This window comes from Spodoptera frugiperda, chromosome 15, assembly GCF_023101765.2.
Source record: "Spodoptera frugiperda isolate SF20-4 chromosome 15, AGI-APGP_CSIRO_Sfru_2.0, whole genome shotgun sequence".
Classification (NCBI taxonomy): Eukaryota; Metazoa; Arthropoda; class Insecta; order Lepidoptera; family Noctuidae; genus Spodoptera; species Spodoptera frugiperda.
The window spans coordinates 1617559-1643002 of record NC_064226.1 but is presented as its reverse complement, the minus strand read 5'-3'; the positions used below and the strand labels follow the sequence as shown (position 1 = coordinate 1643002).

General features: G+C 36.7%; 5 non-coding genes across 5 annotated transcripts; all 5 read left to right on the top strand.

Moving 5' to 3' along the window:
• The first annotated feature begins 11008 nt into the window (after positions 1-11008).
• Positions 11009-11080, top strand: Trnah-gug (transfer RNA histidin (anticodon GUG)). The gene has a single exon. It is a non-coding gene; the product is annotated as a tRNA-His (tRNA).
• A 2112-nt stretch (positions 11081-13192) lies between these two features.
• Positions 13193-13264, top strand: Trnah-gug (transfer RNA histidin (anticodon GUG)). Its single transcript has one exon. It is a non-coding gene; the product is annotated as a tRNA-His (tRNA).
• Positions 13265-15070: 1806 nt separating this feature from the next.
• On the top strand, positions 15071-15142 carry Trnah-gug (transfer RNA histidin (anticodon GUG)). Its single transcript has one exon. It is a non-coding gene; the product is annotated as a tRNA-His (tRNA).
• A 731-nt stretch (positions 15143-15873) lies between these two features.
• Positions 15874-15945, top strand: Trnah-gug (transfer RNA histidin (anticodon GUG)). Its single transcript has one exon. It is a non-coding gene; the product is annotated as a tRNA-His (tRNA).
• A 3153-nt stretch (positions 15946-19098) lies between these two features.
• Trnah-gug (transfer RNA histidin (anticodon GUG)) lies at positions 19099-19170 on the top strand. The gene has a single exon. It is a non-coding gene; the product is annotated as a tRNA-His (tRNA).
• The last annotated feature ends 6274 nt before the right edge of the window (positions 19171-25444 follow it).

Genomic DNA, 25444 nt, shown 5'->3' with positions numbered 1-25444 from the left:
AAAATTATTTCTTTCTCGTCATAATTTTTCTTCTTTCTTTCTTTTTAAAAAACATTGCCCCACACAAGGATTATCTCCTGTGTCGTGGGAGCGTTAACAAACATACAAGTTCACATACACATCATGACACCACAAATTTGTGTATCACGCAAAGAGTTTCTCCGTGCGAGAATCGAAACCGCTGCACGTTGCGTACCAGTCGGATGCCCAGCCACCACGCCAACAATGCAATCAGACAATATTCCTTCGTTGTATTCAATTACCCAAAACTGCATTATTTATCACACACAAAGTTACCAAACTACGCTAAACAATATTCAGAACACGTATTAATTAATTAAACTTGCTCGAAAACAGCGCAACTATTTAGGAGATTACCCCTATCAAACTAACACACGATTCCAATTAAGAAACAAATGGCGCGTAAGAATTCGTTTAACTTTATCAAGGGAAATTATCTCATCGCATCGAAAGTCTAAACGATATAATCAGTTGGGTTACAATAGACAGGGAAAAGAGTAGTCTCACTTATTGCAATTTAACGTAACGTTTTTATGAGTATAAGCCGGTAAACGAGCGGACGTATCACCTGTGGGTAAGCAATCGCCGCCGCCCATGGACACCCGAAACACCAGTTTAAGTTAAGGCGTTACAAGTGCGTTGCCGAACTTTTGAGGGTTGGAAATTTAAGGATTGTTGGGGATTGGGGAAAAGAGTAATCGGTCCTCCGATTACCTCAATTACACAACGAAACACACGAAATAATGCAAGCATTGTTTAACGTCAGTTTTCTGTGAGGCCGTGGTATCACTCCGGTCGTGCATAGCAGCCGATAAAAAACAAAGATGTTAATAAAAATAATTTTATAACCATTGTTTAAGTAAGTCATTATCGATTCTACAACTAGCGTTTTCATTAAAACATTATCTTTTTTTATAATTGAACCTTAACTTCTGAATAAATCTTTATAGTAACCTCGCCACAGACTTGAGATTGGCGTGCGTGGTACTTACAAGTAATTAGATCAAGATACATTAAACTTAGATTAGAAGCAGTATTGTCTAAAGACAATATGATTAATGCCTCTAATTGTATTATATAGGTGCGATAACTGTTATCAATTATCTTCTATCTATCTCTAAACACATTGCGAGATGATTGAATTTATATGTATTGTTTAATTTGTATCTATTAATATATTAATTGAATAATTCATTGTTTGGTTGCGTCAAAAGTTTTGTTTGTAAACATTTAGGTGAGAAGGCAAACTTCGTAATTCGTTAGTTAGTATAATAAATGTTTACTTTGAATATTTATTTAATGGAAAACTAACAGTTATACACGGCAAACAAATATTGGTAGAATAACGGCAGAAAGCCAATTATAGGTTTTTACGGAAAAAAAATTACAGTATTAAAGAATTGCTGAAACACACACAATCCAAACAAAAGCACCTATTAAATTAAAATATACAACAAAAAAAGACAAACAACTATTTTATGAATTAATTAAAAAATCTTGGGTGAGCATCCTATATGTACCGTACGAGTTTATATAAAAAATCTTCCAACGAATTACTTTTCTTGACCTCATCTCTGGTTGAAAGCCAAACTGTACTGGAAGACAGTGCAGTTTAATGGCGTATGACAAGACGACAGACTGTGCCAAATGTATCGTATTGTGTTCTGTTACGTGACTGCAATATTAGTCTGTTGCTAGTTAGATTTTTAATATTCTTTCGTTCCATAGTGATGTCAAAAAATTATGTAAAAGAGGATCATCTCACCAGTCAAACCAATCTAATTGCATAAAGCAGATAAGCTCGGTCACAGTATATCATTTGACAAATCATATCTAAAAATCCATCAATATACTGAATCCTAAAAATTGATATACCAATTCGGCCGATAATCCCTCAATAGAATTTCAAAATCAAGTTAATAATAACGCCGACGAATCATAATAAATTCATTCAACCTCACTTTTATGAAAGTCCACGTAAAACCGTGATTATCCTTTTAAATTCGTCAGAAGACGCTTGCTAAGGCTTAAGTTGTCTGAAACGATCTCAGACGAGCGAATGACCGATCATAGATATTCGATGTCCATATGCAAGCAATTGTGGAGCTTATTGCCTTCATTTATTAGATGCCGTAAAATATGGGAGAATTTTATCGGGGTGCGGAAATGTGGTGTTAAGCAAAAATGTGGTTTATCACGTAAAATATATGATCTAAAATGATGGCAGCATTCATAGTTTATGAGATTTTGGATCAATCAGTGGAGATTTCATTATAACCATGATATAGCATTTTTCGCTGTTATGGGTTTTTCGGGTCGGTTAAAATATTATTGAATTATTTTGTTGATTGATTTTTAAATTTAATTTCAAATTCCGGTAACATGGAATCTGGATGCCAAGAAGTAATAAAATTGAAGACTGCACAATTAGTATTTACTTCATTGTTTGGAGTTAGCATGTAAATAAAGCAGTATAATTGAGGACAGAACAACATAGAGAGCTATGTTGTTATAATTGAGGAATTGTACTAAGATTGTGTATAATGTATATATTCCTTGTTGAGAATCCATATATAGATAAATAAATAAACATTTTTAAAACTTTTCCTTTTCAGCCGAAATACAGACACTAACTATCCATTCCCCCAAAACTGCTAAGTCAGAACATTGCATTATAGACCACTTTATAGCTATAAAAAGAAGAAAACTAGAAAAAAAGGATCAAGGAACATTATGAAGCACTAACACAATAAAGAAAATATTTTCTCTATTAGGAAAAACTTCAATAGCGTTTTTACGACAAAAGGAGGCAAGGAATAAAGAATTCTTTATACCATTAGTTGGAACGTTTTATTTATGACGGCGATAACAAACATACACTTCGACGCTTTTACAATTTATACTTTCAGGGGATCTTATTGTTTCTTTGTATGTTTTTAGAGAGAAGCAATTGGGTATTTTTAGTTGTGGAAAATTTTTGAGAAATATTTTTTATCTTTGGTCAGGTTTTATTGTATGTTTTCAAATAATATACGGAGAATAGCAATGGTGATTTTTCGTTAGAAAAAGGAATATAAACGTTTAAGTCAGTAAGGGTGGTATTTAGGGTGTTACCAGACCAATCGATCGATCGTCGATCGACGGTATCGATCGATGGTAGAATGGAATAGTCGACGTCGATCGATAGTTTCCACCAGACCAATCGATCGATCGTCGATCGACGGTATCGATCGATGGTAGAATGGAATAGTCGACGTCGATCGATAGTTTCCACCAGACCAATCGATCGATCGTCGATCGATTAAAAAATGGTCGCATCCAGAGTCTTCTGCGTTTGCGTCTCCGTAATAATAGTACGAGCAACATCGTACTGGCCAACACCAACGCGTCCTCTTGTGAATACATTTTGAAAGAAACTGATGGAATATTGCCGGAGTTCATCGATCAACGTCGACCGGTGCCAGTAGTCGAACAGTATCTGTCGATCAATTAAAGTTACCAGACCAGTCGATCAACATCGATCGACGTTGAACGATGCCATCGACCGGCAATCGATCGATTGGTTTGTCGAACAGTATCTGTCGATCAATTAAAGTTACTAGACCAGTCGATCAACTTCGATCGATGCCGTCGATCGACGATCGATCGATTGGTCTGGTAACACCCTTAGTCAGTAAGAGTCTGACACTCCCACTCGCCTCGCCTAAGACCAGAGGAGTCATTGGATTATTTTCCCCCTTAAAAAAGGGGTTAAGTAGAGACAATTTTTTGACAACTTAGGCTGCACTTACTTATTGCCAGTAATCTAATAGACAACAATTATGTGACTAAACGTCTTAAGCACTAAGCGTGCGTTTTGATAACGCCTGTTTACAAACTACATGCACTTTACATACATTTTATTCAAGCCGTTTACATGGCTAGACTTTATTAGGCTGAATAAAATGCATGTAGTTGTAAGCTTATTCCTTGCTGTAAATAATATCAATAGTTTCACTTGTGAACACTAAATATCTGAACCAAGGAGTCAAACAAGATAGCAAAGAGTCGAGAGCTACTAATTAAATATTCAATCCATTGATTAATCTGACCTTTATCTAACGGAATATTCAATTACTTTATTACAGGAAAGGAAGAAGTGCAGTATAAAATTACGTGCGAGAGAAAAATACTGCTAATTGATTAATCCATAGTGTTCTGCTTGTACTGAGATATGGATAATAAAATAAAACATTATTCTTTGATCTTTTATTTACAAGTAGTACTAGCTGTTACCCGCGACTTCGTTCGCGTAGAATAAAAACTTCTGACTGAATTTGGTATGTTTATTTTTTCTAAAACAAAAGTAGCCTTTGTGCATCAGCAACCGGCCAAAATTTGTCCAGCCATTTTAATTTTAGAGACTAACAAAAATTGTAAATAATAAATATATATTTGGGTGTACGTATTTTAAATATATTCATATGCATAGTAAAAAGCGGTTATAGCAATGTTACAAACAGACTTTCCAATATTATTTATTAGTCTAGAGGAATTGAATTGTAGTTTCCATATTTTATCTTTGTATTGTTATTGTACAGCTTTATGAATTAGTTAAAAGTGCTTCTCTTTTATTTATATTTACTTGAAATGAAGAACATTTCGTATTAATACCTGGAGCGGTACTTTACTTATTTTCCTTATTACAAAAATGGCTATTAAAGCCGTGCAACGTGTATTCGATGTTCGATGATATTTGTGTGATCCACAAATCTGGGTGACATGTGCATGTGAACGTCACGCCAACGTCATGTGTGAATGGAACAGGAGGAAAAAATAATAGTATTTATTTATACGTCTCTCGATATTATTATCTTTTACTGCAACTTTTCCTTAATTTTGTAGCACTTCACCAGAGTGAAGTTGATAACAGAGAAGAGAACACCTGCCATTCTTAGATAAAATAACATTACCAACCATCCAGCTGCACTCTAACCAGCAGAGATCCGCAATTCATTCATATCTCCTTGCAGCACACAATATTTACATAAGTATAGCCCGAGCTGGTTGCAGGTGGGAGCAATTTCTCGCTTGATAGGACGTCCGCATCCCCTGTACGTTGCGGTTACAAAACCGCGTCCGTGTGCTATCTGACCTCAATTTGTGATGTGGTGCTGTGTTACTTACATAAATAATACATATATATGAATAACATAATAGTATAAAATAAAAACATCAACACCCTTTTTAAAGGTTTCCAATGCCTTTTCTCGCTTTGAACGCGGCGAGCCGGAGTGTCAGACTCTTACTGACTAAAAACTACCCCGTTACTTTTACTTTTCGGGCCGGTGCCGTAGTCCAAAGCGACACGCTTGCCTTTTTCTCAAGAAAAATAAATAAACATTTTTGCAAGTTATCATCATCATCATCAGCTCATAGAGGTCCACTACAGGACTTCTGCCTCTATCATGATAATGACATGCCACAACACATTTTTGGACGTGGAAGGCGGGGCCTTCAAAATATAACCTCGGCTTTGTTAACGTCATCGATCCATGTGACGGGAACAATCTATTTAATAAAATCGTAGAAAAGTGCTGTCTGTAGAAAATAAAAATAAAAAAAATAGCAGGGGTTATTGTTATGTCGATGTCGAACCCAAAAATGTAATTAACTTTTCTGTTTGTCTGATAGTTTGTCTGTTTGTCTGTTTGTCTGTTCGTCTGTGCGCGCTAATCTCAGAAACGGCTGTCCGAGTTGGATGCGGTTTTCACGAATACCGCTTAAATTTACATTTAGTGTTTGTATGTCAATCGGTTCATAAATAAAAAAGTTATGTCAAATTAAAGAATCACGTCGAACATTCTATGCTTATACCATTAATCTCCGCAACTATTTGACGGATTTGGTTGAAATTTGGTACAGATATAGTTTATAACCTTAGAAAGGACATAGGATAGTTTTTATTTGTTTTCTATCGTTTTTATTATTAGTATTTGTTGGGTATCGGCCGAGCGCTTCGGTACTGTTGTGGAAATAGTGTACTATAAGTCGTATGATTATTTGTCTGCAGTGGTCCTGCTGTTTCGTATATTCTAAATTGGTTTCGTTGTATTTGTCTATTAAAAAGTTTATTTGTTGGGTTTTCCTGGTTAAATTATTTAACGTAGGTTTAGTTTGATATCGATTATTAGTAGTTACTGTAGTTAGTTTGTTTAATAAAATTGTAAGTCTATAATTTATAAATTAATTAGATTTAAGTCGTTTCTTTTAAATTATTTAGTTTAAGCTTGGTTTGGCTTGGTATTATAGCATTGAGGATAGGTTGTAATATAATTTCTTTTTTAATTGTTATAAATTCGTAATTCGTAGCTTTCTTTAATTCTTTAGTTTTAAGTTAGTTTTCATCTTAAGTTCGGAAAGATTATAATATTTCTTTAGTTTAAGTCCGTTTTTAAACTATTTTTTCAATGCCCTAAGTGAGTATACATCTATTAAATTCAAACGCAGAGCTCATTATGTTGATTTTTGAGGAGTTCCCTAGAATATTTTCCACATCTCATTTTTGAAGAGATCCCGCGAAATCGGGAACTATGTGGTTAAAACCAAAAATTTGCCGGAAGTCACTATTCCACACGAACGAAGTCGCGGGCTATAATAAATCTGTAGAAGGGTCAATTCTGTTCATTGAAAATATAGAAAAAATAAATAGCAGGGTGCTACTGGGTCGATACCAAACCCAAATTTGTGATTATTATTTTTTTGTCTGTCTGTCTATATATGTTCAGGCATCACGTGAAAACTAACGGTTTGATTTCGATGAAACTTGGTATAATTAACTTATTATCCTGGACATAAAATAGGTTACTTATTATCCTGGAAAAATACGTAGAAAAAAAACTTTATTTTTCAGTTTTATTCTGCTCAACAGCAGTAGCTCAATAGAGGGATCTCCTTAATTATTATGGGCCTTGCCGTATTTGGGTCCAATAGATATTTATAAGATGTCATTTTCACAGTTACTCAAAATGGAGAAATAAAACTTCCACGCGAAGACCGACATCCGCGCGGACGGAGTCGCGGGCAGAAGCTAGTTATAAATAACATTCTATTAAAGAGATTTTTACCTACTACGGCAATAGGTTTGACTAGCAGTAAAAAGTTTTATAACATTTTTGAACGAAACAATCTTAACTGAAATGAAAACCTGCTATTAAAAAGAAAAGGTTTTCACTATAAAGAAAACCCTAAAAATTCCCGGTTCTTCGACCCCTGCTATAATTTGAATGAACTATGTGTTTTCACAAGCATTGGTATCAATGGGATTCACAAATCTTGGCTCTCAGCTGCCATTTACATATTTATTTATTCGTGTTGCTTACTTGAATACCGACTTATGATTGATCGCCTTTAGCCACTGCCACTTATATAGTTTGTGTAAACTGTTCGAGGAACATGACGTCATTCTAGCCTTTGATCTTTTTGTAAGGGTTGAAAATCATCTAATGACTTCTCCCGTCTTGGGTGAAGTGACAGGGAGTGTCAGACTCTTATGCTCCTACTACTACTAACTAAAAACCACCCCGTTCCTACTCCTATTTAAAGACCCCGGTAAATCCGTAAGTAGTCCGCAGTTCCTGATCAGGATACCGAATAGGCCCGAGATCCAGGCCCAATAGATCTACGTTTCAGTAAACCAAGGGTTAATCAAGAAACAAAAACCAATTAATACACAACGAATATAAAACCTAGTTCTCTTATTTCTATTCCATTTATAGAGTCTACTTTCCTTAATACAAAATTAACAAAAGTATCTCCCACCCACGTTGCTCAGAGCAGCAATAACATAGTTACCAGGTTGAAATCGTTTTTAAACAATGTTAGATTTCTAGTTAATTGCCTAGTAGTGCTAGATATTCTAGACTAGAGAGATAAAATCTAGTTTTCTACTATAGTTCCCATCAAAAACATCCTGTAAAAACTATGTCTCGCATCAGTCTTTCTACCGTCAAAAGTTGTAGATCCATGTAATACTAAGTCGGTTAATGGATACTTTTTACTTGAAGGACCTTCTGTCTTAAGAATTAATAAGTTATCTGCCAATATTAAAAATTTTAACGAAAGCGAGAGACTAAAGAATCTAATATAATATTGTAATGTCATTTTGTTTTCATGCGATTCCAAGTGAATTTTGTTAAAACGTTAAATATTTTTAATATTGGCATGTAATCTTATGTAATAACTTAAGACAGAAGGTCCTTCTAGTAGACATAAATAGATTAACCGACTTCTTACAACTTTTGATTAGAAAGACTGAGCTTAGACATGGGTTTTTTACATATGTTTTTGATTCTCACTTCTTTTTGTAATATCTTTTTGATACCATCTACTTCTAACGAATAAACACCCTTACCCACCCTATACCCCCTCCCTTGCCTCATATGGTAGGTACCTATCTACACCTATTAAATTTATAACCACCACCAACCACCAACTGCATAAATAACTTTGTAATCATTATTTATATGGGATTACAAAGTTATTGATGCAGTTGGTGTATTTGGAAAACTGGACCGAAATTACAAAATATTTAAGTTTTCCCATGATTAAGACACTAAACTCTATATGTATTCCAAATATGAAGCTTCTAAGTCTGCTAGAAATTCACTTTTGATGATCGGTGAGTCAGTGAGTGACAAAATTTAGAAACTTTAACAAGTTGTCATTCTTAAACTACTGGTTCAAATTGACTGAAATTTTAAATATTCCGTGTTTATACAATGCCGGATTAGTTACTGAAGATTCAGGTTTCTTGCTTTATCCACAACCGAATTATAGGGGGTCGAAAAAGGCTAAATTGCTTCGAGAAAAGGATGGTACGGCCGTGCAGCTTTTTGCTCGATTTGGCCACTGCCGTGCCCCAGATATTACCTCTTTGCTTATTGGATACTCTTTTATGCTTGAAAAAGAAAATTCATCTTTAGTTTTAAGATACTAGAGTTGAAAATTGTGTAATGAGTCGTAGATCTAGGTGTAATTTTGTTAAGTATATACTCAAAATGTTATCTCACAACTTCTAGGAATATAAAGCACAAACTTCTTAATACCAAGTCTTTTAAAAACCATAATATTTTCCGAAATAAATTTCTTAATAAACTTTTTATAAAACTTTAATACTTTCTCCTGTATTCTAAAGAACATTTAACATAAGATTTATAACAATAACTTTACCTTCTTTATTTTGCTAAACAACTAAATAAATTCATAGAATCTGTTGTACACTTCACACTACAACCTACAAACAAACTATAAATGCTACTCCACAATCCACTCACACGAATTTCACCCCAACCCTTATAAAGTCAAGAGCTAAACTCGCATGTACATTTTTGTCCATGCCAGTGAATTTGAGTGGTTGATGCGAAGTGCTCTCCAATTTTCACGGGTAATTGAAAGTCTCTGGATGTACGTATAACGCCACATTTGGATAACTTTGTTAGAAAAAAGTTAAAAACTGATTGTTTTAAGTTTGGTCGGGTGCAAGGGGTTGTACGTACGATTCATGAGACAGGCAAAAGTATTTCTTAATATTTTTGGTTATTCTAACAATACTATAGAATCTGAAATAAAGACATAACATGGAATATTTCATGAGAAAACAGGGTCCTTTTGCATGAGGTAAATAACTGAAGAACTAATTATTATATTTTGACTGCACGGTTGGCGCGGTGACTGGGCAACTGGCTGCTGTGCAACGTGTAGCGGGTTCGATTCCCGCACGGAGCAACTCTTTGTGTATTCCACAAATGTTTTTTGGCTTACTCAAGTAATTATTTGACGAGGAACTCCACTAGTTACAAGCCATGCCAGAGGCTATATTCATGGTAATTAATTTTGTATGTCTCACGAAAGTTATAATATAAACTGAAGAACTATCTTAAAAATATTGGCACCTCTACCTACCCGTCCGGGGCATAAAAAACTGACTGTTAAATATATTTTTATAGGTACATTGTTAAAATACAGACAACAAATGGACAGTTAGTTTCAAACGTGACCAGATTTAAGACAAATGAAAGGAGAAAAGGTACGGAAAGGATCGCATCGTTGTAAAAATTTACGAGGGAGGGTCGATACAAAGAATGCAGGATCGTAAGTACTTTGTTGCTTAGGAAGCGAATAACCTGTGTCGTAACATTTTCAAATGAACACTCTTGTGATATAAACTGTGAATCTTTTACGTGTGTCATTGCGTTATTTATTTGTTTATTTATACTTGTGATAGAACGAGCAAGTTTGTGAGTAACGATGGATGTTTGTTAGATGTTCACGTGAAAACTACTGAGCATGTTTGGCATTCAGATAGAAAGAATCAGATTTGTGGAGTATATTGCATATTTATCTATAATCATGTCTATAATAATATTTTACTAATCAGACTATGTGCAATGGCTTTGTGGGGCTTAGTTTATAAGATTCTTACCTGTGTGGAAGTAAAATAAACAATAAAAAAGACATGACTGTACAACAGTATAAATGTATACTCTAATTACAATAAAGCAGTATTTACTCAACCGTGTCGTTATCATTTCAACACCATCCCTACAGATTACTAACTAGTAATAATAGCACATCGATTACATGAAATTGTACCTTCACCCTGGGATACGTGTAAATGGCGCAAAACGGGCACAATGGATAATAAAAAAATCTATGAAAACATTTGATTCTTGCATTTTTTCCATCTAAAAATTTCTATGAACATATCTGCGGGAATTCTTGGATCATTGCCCAACGAAAGTGGTATATGTACACACTGACTATTATACTATTACTATATATAAACGGTTGTCGCTCATGCCTTAGGCCTTTCTTAAAGCAATTACTTGTTGCATAAACCAGTTTATTTGTTACACCTCTTGCGCATAACGTAACAAATTGCGAAAGAAAGTGCTCCACTTTCTGTATGCAGTGTCGTATTTCGGTACCACAGTCACCAGCTCCGATAGCCGTGATCGTCTAGTGGTTAGGACCCTACGTTGTGGCCGTAGTAACCCAGGTTCGAATCCTGGTCACGGCAGTGATACACTGTCGCGGCGGAGCATTTCTTTTTGAACATTTTGTATTATTTTCTGATGAAATTGTGTGAAGATTTAAGAAATTATGATGTTAAGTGTATAATGATTTGTTATTGTTTATCTTTTTATTTCTTTTATCTATTCTATTCATATTAGTCGATTTTAAATGTTTTTCCCGGCTTTATCGGTGTGACGTCATTATTATGGCATGCGACTATGATATCACTGTGTATCTGTGTAATCAATGCTTTATTACATTATTTTCTCTGTTTTGGTTTATAGAATTACATTTTCTAGAAATATCTAAGTAGGTGCGCCGATAATACTAATAATAATTATTTTTAGTATATTTTTTAAGTCTTTTACACTTCACCACGTTTTCACAATTATAAAAGAAATAATGCTACAAATAATTGTCACGTAGATGACAGTTTATCAAAATAAAAACTAAACAAAAAAAATTTTTGTTTCCCTTTTACTAAAATGTGTAACAATAAATTGGACACCTCAAAAAGCGATTAACTAACGATCTTCTTTTCACATCTTGCCATTGTAAACAAAAGTTGAAAAACAAAGAAATGGCTGCCAATGTTCGCGACCTTTGACCCAAATACAAGTATTTGGTCCTTGTGTCCAAACTAAACTCAATATGACTTCTTGTTGTTGCTGCCAAAAGTACCATTGTCTTGTCTATTGGCATCTACTATGTTCTTCGAAATTGTATACCTATCTGTGACACTTTTTAGATTCTATAGAAATTCTAAGAGTTTAAATTGTAAACATTAAGACTCGGGCTCCCATGTTCGATAGCCACTTGCTCGATAACATTTATCTAACAAAACTATCAATTTTATAATACTAGCGACCAGCCCCAATTCGCATGGGTGCAATGGTAATATATTATGCATGTATTATACATATAAATCTTCCTCTTGAATCACTCTATCTATTAAAAAAACAGCAACAAAATCCGTTGCATAGTTTTAAAGATTTAAGCATACAAAGGGAAATAGGGACAGAAAAAGCTATTATGTTTTATACTATGTAGTGAAGTAAACGTTTAACACCCGTACAATCGGACTTAACACCTCAGTCACGCCATCTACCAAGCGCAAAAAACCACCCAAAAACACAACCATTCTCACATATACCACCATTTTAATCAACAACAACCTCTTTTTACGGTGCACATTACCTGTACGTTGTCTGCTAATTGCACCGAAGCCATCAGTTTTCAGGCCAGTGATCCTGAACGCAGTTATTGGAAGCTATAAACCGCTGTGTCGTAAAAATGCACTAACTGTACACTACTGAGGGCTTAGTACGAGTTTGTTTTATATTTAACGAGATCGAAACGTTACTGCGTTTGGCGTTTTTATTGGCTTGCTCGAATAAACCAGCCAATTACAGGGCTTAATGCTGTTAAACTTAAAACAAACTCGTAGTAAGCCCTCAGTACACTAGTATACTACCTTGCTAGTGTTAATGCCGTTTTATTTCCTGAACCCTAATGGCTGGGTGTTTGATGTGAGCTTGTTTTATGGACTAGATTTAGTATCTGTTTTTAATTATTATGGCTCAGTGGTTGGTTTATAACGGGAAGTGTACTGTGTGTGAGTTTTTAGGTGTTGGAAAGTCGTAGTTATTGTGAATTTTGTCTCAGTTATCTTTTTGGCGGTTCTCCATATTATTGTATGGTTTATAAAGAACATGTCGCTTAGGTATTTAAATGATCAATAAGATGATATTATATTTGTAATGTTGAGTTGTTTATTGACACTTTTAAGCAAAACGTATAATAATAATTCTGTGTCCTCCCTTATGGGACTGAGATATGGGAATAATCCCATGATTATAGCATTTGACCCATTACCCCATGTCGTCCTTGCACATAACTTATTACACATAAGCTAACAAATTACAATCGGATGGTAGTTTATCATCTGAACACTGGGTTCCGTCCCTTCGTATAAATCATACCCGACAATGATTGAATCGCCATTACTCAAGATAATGTCGCAAGATTGGACCAATCAGAAGTGAAAGTGATCTCATTTCAACAAAATACAGCAAAATGGTTGATAATTTCGGCACCACAGTCACCAGCTCCGGTAGCCGTGATCGTCTAGTGGTTAGGACCCTACGTTGTGGCCGTAGTAACCCAGGTTCGAATCCTGGTCACGGCAGTGATACACTGTCGCGGCGGAGCATTTCTTTTTCGTTTTATTTTTTTAATTTTCATATGAATATGCATGATGGTAGCAATGTTTGTGTTTCAATTAGGACTCAATCCTCTGGGATTATAAGGGTGTCTAATTATACTGACACAAAATCTTTTAAATAAATGCTTGGTTTGATAAAATGTAGATCGTGAATTAAATGTCCACGCTGCGGATCTAAGGACCACAAGTGTGACTATCTTAGTCTTTGTGTGTATGTTTGTTACTCACGTCAAAACGGCTGAAGGGATCGGGATGAAATTTGGAACAGGAGAAGGTAGGAAAGGGCAGTCTGGAATATACATAGGATACTTTTGATCGGGGGCGAAGACAGTGGCAGAATTTAGTTGATGACCTCGTTAATTGAAAATTCGCAAATGCACTAAGTAAGGGCATTCAGGTTCGATTGCTAAGTTGGATAAATGTTTCACAGGTCTTTTAGTTTGCAACAGATCTCAACAGTACATAGCACTTTGTCTAGAATATTATTTATTGTAATTATAGCAACTTCCTCACCACCTTTTCCCTTTCCCTCATAACATAACTAGCGAAAAGGTCCGATTAATGAATTGTGTACCTACCATTCATCACAATTTATGGAAAATACTCATTAGAAATTCAAGGACGATTCCATATATATCTTATTTGCGCCCAACCTAACCCAACCTTTGTAAACAAACATGACCCATATTAGAATCCTACTTACATACGGACAGAGTTTAAATCACAATGTTTGTAATCCTACCAATCGCTTAATCAAATATTGGCCGAGAACAATAATTTAAATATTCTATGTTTTGATCATCATCAAGTACTTGTGGGAGTCAACTTCTGGACTATGGGCCTTCTCTATAAAAGAGGGGTTTGCTATAATGTCTATGCTTGGCAAGCGGGTTGGAGATAGCAGTTTAAAAAGATTAGGCATAGAAGAGAATGCTGCTATCGTTTTTATTATATTTTAGTGAATGTTTAAGATTTTGTGCGAAGATGGATAGCTGATTAATTAGTTTTAAGTAATTAAAATTATAATAGGTAATTACATAATCTGAAATAGTTTTAATATAGGTCTTTGTTCAGTATTGAGTCGATATATATGTCCTTAGTCGACTCTTAGGACACCCGTGGGAAGAGAACAAGAGATATTGAAAAATGTACTCTACTCTGCCGTCATACAGCATATCTTACCAATTACTTGATCAAATATTGGCTGACTGGTACCAACAATTTGAATATTCGATGTAATCCATTCAATTTCTTTGTACCTACTAAATCGATTGTATGTTTGGTCCAACTTCAGGGTACTTTAAAGGGATGTTTCTCCTTTCCGAAGCTGTTGTTGAATTTGTTATTCTTTTTTTAAGTGTGTTTGGAAGTTCTAATCCTCTTCGACATACATATAAAAAGTTGTTAACTTAATATAGCGTTTTAAAGATAAAAAATATGATAAAATGTTTAAATTTTTTCCTTTCGTTCAACTTCCAGATGTATGTATTTAATATTGATACTACAATGTATTTATTTGGTGACTGAAAATGTGAAGACGTCGACACTTCCAGCTATCCCAATCTATCATTCCTTTGATCGATTTTCAACCTTATCAAATTACAATAAAGTTCAAATTAAGTTGATCGAATGGGGTATCTTGATTTGCTTTCTGTACCTACTTTTTGTTATCTTATGCAAACTGTGACGAATTTTCAGTGAAAGTAAAAATAAATTGCAATTTATTCAATGCAAAGGCAAAATTCAGTTCTTTTATCACCAGCTCCGATAGCCGTGATCGTCTAGTGGTTAGGACCCTACGTTGTGGCCGTAGTAACCCAGGTTCGAATCCTGGTCACGGCAGTGATTCACTGTCGCGGCGGAGCATTTTTTTGCATTTTTTTATTGAATATTTGTAAGACATTTACGATGATCTGTTCAATAAACGAAAATATCACAATGTCTGTAATGTCATTCTCATAAGGCATAAGCAGAGCGATGTTTAAATACAACGTCAGCTTTACTTCTTTTCCGGAGCTGCAGACGGCGGGTAGCGGGTTTAACGGGGCTCCAGCTCGAAAAGCAGGAGTAGGAACGGGGTGATTTTTAGTCAGTAAGAGTCTGACAGTCCCTCTCACCACGCTCAAGGCGAGAGACGTCATAGGATGATTTCCCCACTTAAAAAAAAGTTTATTCTTTATCTACATTTTGTCATTATTGTAATGGGACTTGTAACTTAACTGGCAAAAAGTGTGTACTTATAAAAATAATTAATTACGCGATTAAAAAGCATTATAAATACTAATTAATATAATAAAGACTAATTAATTAAAAATAAACCAAGAATGTTACGGTTTGCGCGGTACATCTGCTACCTTTATTAACATACATATCAGTAACCACTGCTTCTTTTATTCGCAAGTACTGAATTAAATCTTTAACTTAACGCTCAATGGAAAGCAAATTATTCTTTAAACTGGTCTTTGTGTCCGCCAGTCGTTACAATTTCGTCAGTTACTCAATAATAAAGAGAAAGTGCTCCAGTTTGCGAGATAAAGTGCCGTATTTCGGTACCACAGTCACCAGCTCCGGTAGCCGTGATCGTCTAGTGGTTAGGACCCTACGTTGTGGCCGTAGTAACCCAGGTTCGAATCCTGGTCACGGCAGTGATTCACTGTCGCGGCGGAGCATTTCTTTTTGCATTTTTATTGAAATGTTTTGTAAAGGATAACTAACGCATAAAACGCCTGCTATGTTGTGTAATGATTAGAATATCTTTTTTTCTATCACCTGGTGGTACGCCATCAGCGCCGCCCATGGACACTTGCTACACCAGAGGATATACCTATACCTAAGTTGCGTGGCCAGCCTTTTGGGGGTTAGGCATTGAGTATGGGGGAGTGGATAAAGGAATTGGGCCTTCATCCCAGTGGCGTAGCGTAGTAGGGACGGCAGGGGCGGCCCGCCCCGGGCGGCACTTTTTAGGGGGCGGCAAATTTTAAAGAATAAATAATAAAAATATTTTGTAAATATTTCAACCATTTTATATTTTTTTCGCAACTAGAGATCGGAGAAAGTAGTGAGAGTGGGGATGGAACCTTTAACGAGTGGTCCTGCCCCGAGAGGGGCACCTGAGGCAAGAATCCGACGATTCGTCGGAACCAGTAATTGGTAGGGTAAAAAAGGTGAAGGCGAAATCAAGTTCCCACGATGTGGGACTTGATGAAGCTCAACGCCAACTGAGGGCGTCTCTGGCGCAAGCCAAGCGGGTGGAGGCGTAAAATGACCTGGAGGAGAAGGTCACCGCCAAGGAGCGCGCAACCGGTGTCACGAGATCCAGGGCTGGCTACGGGGCGTCTAGCGTCCTGTACACGGAGCACTCGGTGGCTGAGGTAGCTCAAATGGCGTTGGAGAACAAGGAAGAGATTTTGGAGATCGCCTCCAAGTCCTCCAGCGCTGGGTTTGGGTTAGGTTTGGGTTAGGTTTGGGTTAGGTTTGGGTTAGGTTTGGGTTAGGTTTGGGTTAGGTTTGGGTTAGGTTTGGGTTAGGTTTGGGTTAGGTTTGGGTTAGGTTTGGGTTAGGTTTGGGTTAGGTTTGGGTTAGGTTTGGGTTAGGTTTGGGTTAGGTTTGGGTTAGGTTTGGGTTAGGTTTGGGTTAGGTTTGGGTTAGGTTTGGGTTAGGTTTGGGTTAGGTTTGGGTTAGGTTTGGGTTAGGTTTGGGTTAGGTTTGGGTTAGGTTTGGGTTAGGTTTGGGTTAGGTTTGGGTTAGGTTTGGGTTAGGTTTGGGTTAGGTTTGGGTTAGGTTTGGGTTAGGTTTGGGTTAGGTTTGGGTTAGGTTTGGGTTAGGTTTGGGTTAGGTTTGGGTTAGGTTTGGGTTAGGTTTGGGTTAGGTTTGGGTTAGGTTTGGGTTAGGTTTGGGTTAGGTTTGGGTTAGGTTTGGGTTAGGTTTGGGTTAGGTTTGGGTTAGGTTTGGGTTAGGTTTGGGTTAGGTTTGGGTTAGGTTTGGGTTAGGTTTGGGTTAGGTTTGGGTTAGGTTTGGGTTAGGTTTGGGTTAGGTTTGGGTTAGGTTTGGGTTAGGTTTGGGTTAGGTTTGGGTTAGGTTTGGGTTAGGTTTGGGTTAGGTTTGGGTTAGGTTTGGGTTAGGTTTGGGTTAGGTTTGGGTTAGGTTTGGGTTAGGTTTGGGTTAGGTTTGGGTTAGGTTTGGGTTAGGTTTGGGTTAGGTTTGGGTTAGGTTTGGGTTAGGTTTGGGTTAGGTTTGGGTTAGGTTTGGGTTAGGTTTGGGTTAGGTTTGGGTTAGGTTTGGGTTAGGTTTGGGTTAGGTTTGGGTTAGGTTTGGGTTAGGTTTGGGTTAGGTTTGGGTTAGGTTTGGGTTAGGTTTGGGTTAGGTTTGGGTTAGGTTTGGGTTAGGTTTGGGTTAGGTTTGGGTTAGGTTTGGGTTAGGTTTGGGTTAGGTTTGGGTTAGGTTTGGGTTAGGTTTGGGTTAGGTTTGGGTTAGGTTTGGGTTAGGTTTGGGTTAGGTTTGGGTTAGGTTTGGGTTAGGTTTGGGTTAGGTTTGGGTTAGGTTTGGGTTAGGTTTGGGTTAGGTTTGGGTTAGGTTTGGGTTAGGTTTGGGTTAGGTTTGGGCTAGGTTTGGGCTAGGTTTGGGTTGGCTCTATTCTATTCTATACCTAACCCAAACCTAACCCAAACCTAACCCAAACCTAACCCAAACCTAAACCAAACCTAACCCAAACTTAACCCAACCCTAACCCAAACCTAACCCAAACCTAACTCAAACTTAACCCAAACCTAACCGTGCGAATTGGATTGTTGAGTGGCAGGAAATTTAAAACCGACTTGACACTGGCAATGCGTAGAGATGTAGCTTCATTGTACATTATATCGCCTATACCACGGGGAGTGTTCTGATTCATGACTGTTCTCGCCGAAAAGTTCTCTATTATGAATGTATGTAATGTGTAGTATACATTAAATTAAAATACCTAAATAAGGGGGCGGCAAAATTGTCTTCCGCCCCGGGCGGCCGACACTCACGCTACGCCACTGCTTCATCCCATAAAAAATCAACCTGAGAATTGAACTAGAGTTCAATCACAGCATACACAGAGTACACAGTTTGCGAGCCAATTATTTGAATAAACGTCTCTAGTTTATTTTTCTGAAATAGACAGACAATCGTTAACGCTGTCAAATTCATATCCATCCATTATAGAGGACATAATCCATTTACTAAAATATTATCTACAAAAATGAATGTTCTATTTGATAAATAATATGTATCTAACATACACATAACAACATTTACATCTCATAATGGATAGGTGCTTACTTAGTACTAATAAATTTTAACAATATTTTTATACGTAATGGGTCGGCCGTTTCGCCATTATCTCGTCTAGTGGTAAGTAGTTCAGTCAGCGATGTTGTACGCCTGTCCATAAGCAACTTATCCCCTAGGACTTTGGAGACACCCAGGCTACTTCGGTAAACAGTGACTCTGATAATGAATTCCACTCTTTCCTGGTTCTAATAATAAAACTCGAGACGATGAAACCAAGCCTGGATAAAGACGTGGGATTCTTGGGATTGGTACATTTGATATCCAGGATTGAGTGCTCAACTGTTGTTCTATTAAGTATAAAATTTATGAGATAGTCGCAACATAAAGTACTAAGTAATTATTATAAACCCTCAATTATGTTGTAAGCATAACATTGCACACTGCGTTGCTTGCGCAAACCGCGATAATTTGCAAGAGAAAGTGCTCCAGTTTCCGAGATAAAGTGCCGTATTTCGGTACCACAGTCACCAGCTCCGGTAGCCGTGATCGTCTAGTGGTTAGGACCCTACGTTGTGGCCGTAGTAACCCAGGTTCGAATCCTGGTCACGGCAGTGATACACTGTCGCGGCGGAGCAAATTTTTTGCAATGTAACTCTCGTAGCGTTCCTAGCCACAACCTGGAAATGTCTGCAAAGGTTTTAGTCTATTTGAATTGCTTTCCTCTTTTTGATAAAAAGAAATATTTATTTAAATATTTTATGTACATTTTTATCTACCTTAATGAATATAGCATATTGTTAATAAATATACATATACGTATAGGGGTGAGCCTATTGACATATACTAGGCACAATTCCAGGCTCCGTGTTACTACTGAGATTTTTTTGAAAAACCGAAAAAAGCCCAGTAATACTTTGCCTGACCCGAGAATTGAACTCGAGACCCTTGTCCAACAATCGCACTTACGAACTCCCGATCAAGGAGGCAGACAGTATAGAATAAGTAATAACGTAATTTGCTTTTCCATTGAATGTTAGCCAAACCAACTGCAAAAAACTTAGATAGCAGTTCAATACAATTGAAAACTCTCACTTATCTTCCATACTTGAACACGAACTTCTATATCACATGAAAACTTCATATATATACTACATACACTACGTACTTTAGTTCTAAAATAAACATAAAGAGCTGAACTTTAAAAGCTTTTCTCTCCACTCTGTTCGGATTAACGGTTAACTAGATAAACTGCGGTGAACAAGCAAAGGGTAGATTGTCCTACAACGCTGTTGTAGTGCCATGCGAAAATATGAAGCAAGATTTTTAAGTTTTTGTAAAGGGGGAAATGTGTGGTGATAGGATTTTTGACCCAAGTTTTTCACTACTTCTTAGACATCAGAATACACACGTAGCTGATAAATAATTGGTGTTAGATTGTATAAGGACACCTTTGCCTATTCTCTCAAGGATTAAAAGGGTGACGTTATGTTACACTTTAAATGTATAAAATAGATTTTTTTACATTTGAGTATTGCAAGACTTGATGGTGATATATGGATATGTTTTATTTTGTTTTGTTTTACTTATGTTTATAGTTCTTAAACAGAAAATGAGTGAAGATGAATATAATATAGGTACGGCGACGAAATACGTCTTAATGATAGACAAAAATAAACTATTAGGTAGGTACATACATCACATATCGTGTATTTATTAAAACATTGCAGCTTATCCATTGATGTTTCCCACCTAAAAATGAACTAGACAGAAAAGCCGACACCTACAAACAATGCAGTTGATCAGCCATCCACTCCAGAACTCAATTTAGTAGCGGAGCGTTCGTCGCGCGTTCTCGAATGACACCGTATTTAGTGTCAGACACTATTTACACACAGATGCAGTCTAGCTGCTAATTTGAGACTATTGTTCGCAGACTCTCAGACTGCTTGCATTAAATGCTCTTTTAGTGCATTTTAGTGGAGAGAAAAATATATGTTTTGTTAGTTGGAGGTTGTATGTTTAACTTTGTTGTTCTTTTACTTTTGTTGATTGTTAAGGTACGCATTATGATTTGAATGCTACCTTTTTCAAGGATACCGCCTGCGTTATCTACAGGCCATTTAAGGTAAATAAAGCACATTTAACAAACACGGCTCCGGCGCGGCTCCGGCACGGCTTGCTACCGCTAGCGTGCGTATGCGGAAAGCACTCAGGCGCCTCAACTACAACTCAAGAGGACCGTGCATTGGCCAATCACAATTGTTTTAACTTTAGGGAACAGAGAGTAAAGTTCCCTAAGAAAAGGAGGATCCTCCGACCAGGCGAGGTGATCATGCCTGGCGGGCTTTCTGCCCAACTGTTGTTCTTTGGGATTTTCTATCCGTGTTAACTCGCATGTAAACTTCATATGTGCGATGCAGGATATTTATGACGTCATCCGTTGATTTGTTCGTCGATAGTCTATGTGCGACTTCTGTCATCTGTCACTTGTCACTTGTCAATGTGTCGCCACATAACTAATAATAGATGCCTTGCGTGGAAAGGTAACCAACCTAATACCAAAAATCGACGTAATAACGATCCTATTTTCCTGTTTCATCTTTCTCGAAATATCGTCTTATCATAAATAAAAATGAAATAAACAAAGCCTATCAAAGCTCCCTAAACAAGCGTGAAAATGTAGCGAAACATAATTTTCCTTCTAATTTTCTTATAAAGGGAACATTAATTCATAAGAGCGGTCGCTGCGGTAATCCAACAATTTAGTTAGACGCCGCCAAATTACTTCGTAATAAGTAAATTATTTTAGCGACCAACACAACGGCTTTAGCTCAAGTTCATAAAAACGTTAGTCATTATTATTTAGATACATTTTCGTTCGCGTACGGAGGAGATTTCATTGGCTTGCGGTCAATTTCAATACCTTATTTGCCTATTTTTCTAGTAGAGAATAGTTTGGAAACGTTTTGTATAGAACTTATGTCATAAGTTTTATCCCTAGAAACGAAAATTACCGATAGATAGATTAAGTACAAAATTGTCCATTTATTGACTGTCCCAGCCAAGATAATATAATGTTAATAGGTAGGTTTTCATAGTGATTTCCAAATAAGTTGATACATCGAAATTGAATTTTGAAATGTTCTTAAAACATTTTCTAAAATTTTACGAAATTGCAACACTTTTTCGAAAATAACATAATGCATCATTTAGGAACCATTATGTATTAAAATCATCACGATACGTAGTTTCCATTTGCAGAGTAAGTGAATAAACATGTAAATAAAATATCAAGGAAATTAGGATGTCGGGTTGTGTCATATTGCAGCGAAAGTGCTCCAGGCGCTTTCCTTTGTAGTGTTAACAATGGCAGAAGTTGTGCCATTCTGTTTATTTGGTAGTTCGTAAATATAATCACAAGAGATAATTCGTGCATGAAATAACAGACAATTTGTTCCTCGGATAAATAACTATATAATTATTCATAGAAGCGGATCCAAATCACTATATTGCAAATTATTTATCATATCTAAAACAATTTTAGGTCCCCGAAAACGTACACAAAAGTTCCATTACAATATACTAACCAATCGCAAGTCTTAAAACATCTCAAAATCCTGGAAAAATCTATGAAACTATCTTATTACTATTTTTGCTTTCAATGAAATGGTTTTACCACATAGAATTCATTCTCAATATCCAAAAAACTAGAATCGATTAGTAGTCGCAACTATGCACATTGCTATTAACAAACCCTCAGGCGCATTTCCCTGTATGCATCACGTTGCAATATAGATTACGACAGGCGCTCACTAGAGCTGACAGTCTAGCACACTTGATACAGACGCCGAGAGGATCGAGATATCGTATCGGTACGGCACTAATTGGAAACGAAAAAGTAGAAAAAACTTAAAACTACAATTTTGCTGTTCATGTACCTAAAGGTGAATTTTGCGAAGTTGACGGTAAAATGCAATGTATAAGCAATGCCGATTCCCATCTATCCTTACACCAAATTCAAAAAATTGTTTCAGTATGATTCCTCGAAAATAATAGAAACCACGCTTTTATATGACATGACTATATTTAAAACCACTTCTAATAGTCACCAATTGCTTTCCATATCATTATACTGACACCCAAATATCAGCAAAGTTGTTAAAACTTATATTAAGATCTACTTCTCTATACAAACTAAGCACTACACTAGACCGACTATACGAAGGCTAACGTTGATTGGTTAGGCTGTAACTGACACTTCAAACAATGCCCAAACCCACCGCGTTTCATGTTTGTACTCCATGTTGATTGAATGTTCGAAATATCAAGTGCGGGGTCGTGGTAAACTGTGCCTACGTATATAAAGTTATATAAAGTTTGGGTGTACATGTACAAAGGTCTAGTAAAGTTTGTAGTGGTGTTGTTTAGTATAGTTGTTGAATATAGACTTTAATTAGATTATTAAATAGTTTTTCTTTACATAACAAGCTGTAGTTTACTGGGGTTTTTCGGTTTCGTTACAATTTCTCAATAGTAGCACGGAGTCTGGAATTGTGCCCAATATATGACAATAGGCTCACCCTCTATTGTATGGAACTTATAAAACGTGACGATACACAACCAGCTATCATCATCTACATTATGCCATGTACAAGGGCACGAACTCGAGTCCATGGAAACCAACTGTTTTCATACACATATAAAACACAGATAAAAACAAAATGGAAAGTAACTTTTTTTTTACATTTAATGGGTCGACGTTTGGCCGCTATCTCACCTGATGGTAAGTGATGATGCGGCCTACGGTGGAGCACGTCTGCCCATAAGCAACCTATTCACTTGGAGACCGCCTTCAAGGACGAGTTCAACCGTTCGACCATGGACTCTCTTAGAGACTGGATCTGTGTTCCGCTAGTCCGCGCATCGGACACATACCTTTCAACAACTGTGCTGTCATCTGCATACCCAAAGATACCGGGCTTAAGCAGGTCGTTGATGTGCAGCAAAAAGAGCGTTGATGCCAAATTGGTCAGACGAGCAGCCATCAATGACTACTCGAATTGACCGATCCCTCAGGAAGTCTGCAATCCATCTGCACAGATCAGCGGGAAGTCCATATGCAGGAAGCTTGCCGATAAGGCTGTCGTGCCAAACCCTGTCAAAGGCCTTCGATATATCGAGTGAGACCGCTATTGCCTCCCCGTGCTTCTCGATTGCCTCGCTCCAAATGTGGGTGGCATACGCAAGAAGGTCCCCAGTGGATCGGTTGCGGCGAAACCCATACTGCTGATCGCTGAGGAGGTCGTTACCTTCAAGGTATGCCAGGAGCCTGTTGTTAAGTACACGTTCCATACTCTTGCACTACAGTAACTACACTATCATGAGACAGTCAAGTCTATCCGTTATTAAAAAAATCTATAAAAATATTTAAATCTATTAAATTCTCACAGATCATACAGATAAATATTTTTCACAAGCCTCCTGAAAGAAAACCACAGATCCAAGGCAAATATTTGAAAAAATACTTTAACGTCGCAGATTATATTGTACGTTGATACAAAGACAAATCCTTTGCAAATTGAATTTGTGTCTGCGGCTTGGTAAGTCGTTGGTACACACGTCTATTTGTGGCGTACCTAGATTGAAAGTAAGTCTAGAAGGATAATGTTTGTTCTAGGTCTTGGTGAAACACTATTGTCTTTATAAATAGTAATGGAAAATATGTAAATATTTCGTGAAATCGTGGCCAGACCGAGCGAAGTATTTTACAGATTTTCTTACGATATTTTTAGTCTTATATAACATAGGTTGGGTAAGTGCTCGTATACAAATCGCTTAATAGATTTGGTAGCTAGGTAAAAGCTTCATTCAGTAAGCGACATTATTATCGTTAAGGTTTTCTACAACCTTTTATTTATTACCTAGGACTAAGACTAATACACATCAACAGCCCCAGTGGCCACTGCTGACCAGAGGCCTCTTCTTGCACGGAGAAGGTTTGAGCTTTAATCACCACGCTTGCTCAATGCGGGTTTCATCACGATGTCATAGGTTTATTTAGACAAGTAATATTAGAAAGTATATATTATAACTCAGAAAAAGTCACATTGGTACATGCCGTTGGCAAAAATAGTTATCGTATTGAACAACCGCCAAAATGTTAATATGAGAACTTATTTTGAACTCGAAACATAATACAGTAGTATACAGTTTACGATCTGTATTCTATGCCTTAATAACATAAAAATAAGATTGAACTGGAAATCTCTTCTCGTATAATGTAACACAACACGCCACTCCATACATACACAGTAATACAATTTGCCGTCGGAGGCTGCATCATGCACTCATGTAACATTCAACACAGACTCCTCTGCGAGGATATAAGATCATAGTATTATGGTCAAAGAGTATGGACATGTTGGATATCTATTATATAAAAATAAGTCGGGTTTTCCTTCCTGACGCTATAACTCCAGAACGCACGAACCGATTTCCACGGTTTTGCATTCGTTGGAAAGGGCTCGGGCTCCGTGAGGTTTATAGCAAAGAAAATCCAGCAAATATTTCAAGACAAAATCAGGAAAACAGGGAAAATCAGTGGTGGCGAAACGGAGTTCGCCAGGTTTGCTAGTCACATATAATTATTATGTAATATATTTATGTTTTTCATATCACTATAAGGACTTGTTTCAAAATGTCTATATGTCAGATAATTGTGAATTAGGAATGTAAACGTCATAACTGGATATCCCTTTATTGCATGACAATTTACGGGAACGCGGGTCGTTATAAACCATAACCCTCTCTATTTTCCAATATACAGTCCCATACTACAAACACGTTGTCAGTTGCCCACATTTTAATGTGTCACTTTCTGAGCTC